The 5487-nt window shown below is 36.8% G+C and overlaps 1 long non-coding RNA gene across 1 annotated transcript; it reads left to right on the top strand.

Annotated features, from left to right (window-relative positions):
* The first annotated feature begins 1395 nt into the window (after positions 1 to 1395).
* Positions 1396 to 5081, top strand: LOC124096965 (uncharacterized). The gene is made up of 3 exons (XR_006853060.2): positions 1396 to 1729; positions 3045 to 3233; positions 4113 to 5081. It is a non-coding gene; the product is annotated as an uncharacterized LOC124096965 (long non-coding RNA).
* Positions 5082 to 5487: the final 406 nt, after the last annotated feature.

Genomic DNA, 5487 nt, shown 5'->3' with positions numbered 1-5487 from the left:
CTTCCAACAGCGGGCAATCCATTGTCTCAGAAAATTTCTTCCTTGTTGTTGTCTTGCCCACTGGAGCGCCATTAAAAAAAAATATATATATATATGTATGTATGTGTATATATATATATATATATATATATATATATATATATATATATATATATAGTTGTCAATTCTGCTAGGCTCATTTTAAAGAGAAAAGATTCTGTTTGCCCCATTCCCTTTGAAAAAGATAAGCATCCAGCTTCCTGTCCTCTGCCCTTTACCCAGACCTTTTATACCCATTACTTTCAGCAATGCATGTTCTTGTGGTTATTGGGTCACAACTTTATCAGATTCCAAAGATGTGAAAACCCGAGCAGGCAGCAGGGCCTTTAGACTAAGGGCAAGCATTTCTATTCATTAGCAGAGGGACAGTGATTCTTTGTCTGCTTCTAGCTACTTGCATGCTATTCACTTTATGTATAAGCAGAGAGTTAGCCTACCAGTGTTCTATGTACCAGGGGTTAGGACCTATTAGTGGGTCTTGAAATCAATTTAGATGGTGGCTGTCAGCATTTAAAAAAAGTGATTTAGAATCAAATTGGAAGAATAGAAGCTATTGGAGTGTATGTTCATTAGAAAGGTAGGTATTTTTTTGTGAATGCACATATATAGACGTATATAGGCACAGAGGTGCACACATATGTTTATTCTGGGTCACAGTTGAAGCAATTCAGAAACTACTAGTCTAAGTCTGGGTTTGGCAAGTGCCTGTTTTTGTGAACACAGTTTATTAGAGCAAGCCACACCTACTGTATGTACTGTTCTTGGTTGCGTGGAAGCATGCAGTGGCAGAGTTGAGTAGTTATGACTTACTGAACGTATGGCAAAGCCTAAAATACTTACTGTTTGACTCTTTACAGAAAAATTTGTTGTCCCTTCTGCTTTAGGATATTGAAACAAAATTTTCAATTTCAAAGTCTAATAAAACCTCCATTGTAAATGATCTCTAGAATTTCTATTTCTGGTATTTCTCCTCCAATAGCCATGTCAGCTGCAGTACCTCCCCAAACAGGTTCATGAAAATGCAGGTTTAACTACAGAAATGTAGGCATAACAAAAGCACTGATGGCTCAGGAAACTAGGAGTATTCAGATGAAAGGTCCTTCCAGCACATAGCTAACAGGATGACCTTTCTGTCCTAGGAAAATATTTTGATGTTTAACCTCATTGCACTCAACCAGACGTTTCCTTGCACAAATTTTCAAGTGAAATATTTCAATCCTGCATTCATCTTGGGGGCCACGTGTCTTATCCAAGTTAAATATTTCCAGAAAATAAATGTCTAGACACCGTCTCATATAAATTAAGCACCCGGTTTTTAAAAGATTCCTAGCAGACCTCCTTTTGGGTGTGGGGGTGAGTATAATTTTACTTCTGTGAAAAATGCTAGGTAAAGCCTCATGTGCCTAAGTCAGTGCACCTGCAGGTGGCTAATGAATGCTGCTCAGTCCTTAGCGGACAGTGGTGTGCATGCATGCCTCTGAGTGTGTGTGTGTGTGTATGTGTGTGTATGCACCAGGGAGGGAAAAGTATGGGGATGACAGGCCTCAAGGTGAGTATTCAGAGAACAGCTCCTTTTTCTTTCCTATGATCAACTATAAGACTTGCAGGTGACACGGCACAAGTACACGTCCACCTACCTCAAAGAGGCCGCCATGCCTTGCTGAATCCTCTCTTCAGAGAACAAGAACAGGTGAGTGAAGTTCATGAGGATAGAATTATGCTCTGTCTCTTGGACTTTGGATTTCATTCATGTTTGAGGTTTTCAGCTGGATGGGCTTTATCCAATTCCACTGAGCTATTTTTAGTGCCTTTGGTATTTACATTTTTCTTGATATACACTTTTTTATATTTATTTATTTTTTAGAGAGAGAGAGAGAGAATTTTAATTTTTTTTTCGGCGGACACAACATCTTTGTTTGTATGTGGTGCTGAGGATCGAACCTGGGCCGCACGCACACCAGGCGAGCGCCCTACAGCTTGAGCCACATCCCCAGCCCTGATATACACTTTTGTATCACTGAGAAATACATTTGGTTTTCTTTCTACCAAAGTGTGAAACTTTTAGGAAAACTCAAATACTTCAAAGATGAAACATTTTAAAGGCACTCTTGTATTTTTAAAATGTCTTTATGTTTTTTATATATATATATATATAACATTTTTATTCATGCAAATATAACTTCAAATGTTATAAGTCATTTACAGTTAACATAAATATATTATAAATAGCCATCCCTTATATAAATATTATAAAATAAGCTTGTATTTTGCATAAATATTACAGTATATATGTTATGTATAACAATAAGTGTATATATATAATAAAACATGTTATTAATAAAATAACAATGTTATGATTTAATATATATTTTCATTATGTTTTTGTAACTGCATTTTTGATAAAAAAATCTCATGAGGGAATTTACAGTGAAATATATTAATTGATTTGAAATTCAATGGAGAGGTAATTAAAGAAGTACTTATATTTTTCTTCCTTTTTCTTTTTTTTGTGTGCTAGGGATGGAACAGGGGCACTGTACCCCTATATTTCATCCCAACCCCTTTTTATTTTTTATTTTGAGAAAGAGTTTTTCTAAATTACCCAGGCTGGTGTCAAAGTTGTCATCTTCTTGCCTCAGCCTCCCATGTTACTGTGTGTACCACCCTGTCAGTACTATATACTTTCTAGATTTTTGCACAATCATGTACAGTACTTTTCTGTGTTTTAGATTTTATATATATATATATATATATATAATCTAATGTGATAAGACAGTGCTCATGTGGCCTGATGTTGGTCACAATTACAACAAAGCTTAATCCAGCCCAGCATATACAAGTGAAAGTGTAAACCACAGACATGTTTAGATATGTGTATGTATAAAAGTGATGCTGAACAATTATATAAGCTTTAAAAAATATAGGGCCACCTAATGCCATTTACTTCAACTCTCACTGTTAAATGAAAGGTGTCTCTTTAAGATTTTTATACTTCTGATAACTAGGTAGTGCCATGGAAGGAAAGGAAGCTTCTGTAAAGTTTGCAGTACTTCTAATTGGAAGGAAGCAAAGGGAACCAAAATAAACTCAGCTTGAACAAGAACCCCAGAAGGAACATTCATGCTTTAAACAATGACTTTACGCAACACTGTGAAGAGGGCAATGTTTCTGTAAGATACTGTTATGAAGAGCTGGTAAACTAACATTTCTACTTCATTTGGGGGGCATCAAAAACAATCTGAGTAACTAAATGATTATGACCACCAAAAAAAAAATTATCTCAGGGTTCAAATGTGCCTTGGCCTTAAAAATTATATGCTATTATAAAGCATTCTTTGTTCCTTGTCCCATTCATTCAGAATGCTTAGTTATTAATTTTAAATGACATCTTCCAATTTAGTCATCTAAAATAATCTGTATTCCCTTTATTTTAAGGTATGTAGTGTTCAATAGGGTTCTTTGGTATAAATTTGTTTTTGTTTAAGTTTCAACAATTAAATTTTCATTCATTCAACTAAGCTGCTTTATTCAGGCCTACATTTTTTTTTAAAGGTAACTTTGATCAATTGAATGAAAAGGGACTTAAATTTGGATTAGAAATATGCATAAAGTTTTTTCTTGGATTTCTCAAATTTATAGGTCTATTTCTCATAACTCATTATGTGCATATATGAAAATGACACATCTGTATACAAGCAATATCTATCAAACAATTCGGCCATGTACATTTGTTAATTACTGTACTTGACAAAGGAAGGTTAAATTATAATGTGAAACCTGGTTTTATGAAACCAAAGATGAGTGCAGCATTTCCGTATATATGGTAAAAATAAGGGAATCAACATGTCACATATATAATCTATCTTATGTGTTATATATATATATATAAGATAAAATGTATATCTTATGTCACATAAAATATATAATATTGGGAGAAAATTTTTGTATATAGATATGTATATATTAGGAGAAAATTTGGGAGAGAAAGGAGTTCAGGCATCCAAGAGAATAAAGAAGGGAATTGGACATGTCATTGAGATAGATGTAAAATTCTTTTTTTTCTCCCTACCTAGAATCCTGTGAGAAACAGACGAATTTCTGGAGACACCACTTTTTTCCTCTTATTCATTCAAGGACTGTTCAGTGGATGCCTTTCTGGATACCTGCTGTGTGCCAGACATCAGAAACAACATCTATACTTTAATGATTCTTGTGATGCAGAGAAAGTGAGGTGGGGAGAAGACACAGGAAATAAACACATATGCAAGATAATTTCAGATAGTGGGAATGTTTGGGATGGACGATAGCAGAAAGCATGCTGCAAGCAGAATCTGGGAAGGCCTCTGCAAAAGGTTGATGTCTGAATGGAGCCCTTAGTGGAGAGAAACCCAGCCTTGCAAAGATGGAGGGAAGAGTGTTCAAAGCAGAGGGAGAAACTAGTGTGAAGTCCTGAGGAGGGACTTGGAAAGAACTCATTTTGAGGTCACATCTTGTACAAATAACTTTGAATCTCTGCATTTGAAAAAAGGCTTGAGGGATCCTTGTCCCTTAAGACTCACAGAGGAAAAGGATTCTGTGTTGAAATGACTTTTAGTAATTAAAAGTGGGGTTAAGATGAGTGCATTTGCTGAGCAGACATTTACTGCAAGCTCTACAGCAAGCCGGCTGGACTCAGCTGTTCCAAATTCTGAATATGAGGCTCTATGAAAGATTATATTTTCCAAAGATGGCCACAGTAATTCTCCTAACCCACATGCCCATCCTTCAATATGACTTTGCCATATACAAATTTCAATAGAGGAGTCCAGCTTCCGTCCCTGGAATCTGGAGGGGCTTGTGATTATAGTACAAGTCATTCTATTTGACATTAGAGGCCAAAGGCAATACTGTAGTCTGTCATGTTCTATTGGGTCGATACTCTAGGAAGCTACAGTGAGGAAGCACAGGCTGCTAGGTGGAGTGGCTTCATGTAGATAACCTCAGCTGACCTCTCAACAACATATGGCAAATCCTGGTTATGTGAATAAAGGAGACTCATATGACTCCTGCTCCCATCTCTCAAGTCACTCTAGTTATAGTGTCTTCCAGTTGAGGACCCAAATATTGTAGAGCAGGAAAAAGCATTCCCTTTATGTTCTTTCCAATTCCTGACCCACAAGAAAGTGGTTGCTGTTTTACACCACCAATGTTTGATGGTTTATCTCACAGCAGTCAACGACTGGAACAGGTGCTTAGTGTCTTCATTGCAGCTGTGGGTGCCGATGGTCTTTTTAGGTGGGAGAGTCTGCCACTGGGTTCTAGAATTGTTAGGTGAAAGAAGTCATCCAAGTGGGATTCCAGAGGCAGGACCTTTACCACCAGGATGAGCAGCCAGGCTGGGGCATTCAAACCGACCACACCTGGTGAAAAGCAGGCAGATGACTCCACTCCCATGCAGTCCTTGCAGGT

The sequence above is a fragment of the Marmota monax genome, unplaced genomic scaffold (assembly GCF_021218885.2).
Source record: "Marmota monax isolate L192 unplaced genomic scaffold, Marmota_monax_Labrador192_F-V1.1 WCK01_AAM20220418_F8-fsc00023, whole genome shotgun sequence".
Classification (NCBI taxonomy): domain Eukaryota; kingdom Metazoa; phylum Chordata; class Mammalia; order Rodentia; family Sciuridae; genus Marmota; species Marmota monax.
This window is presented reverse-complemented; position numbering and strand designations above follow the sequence as displayed.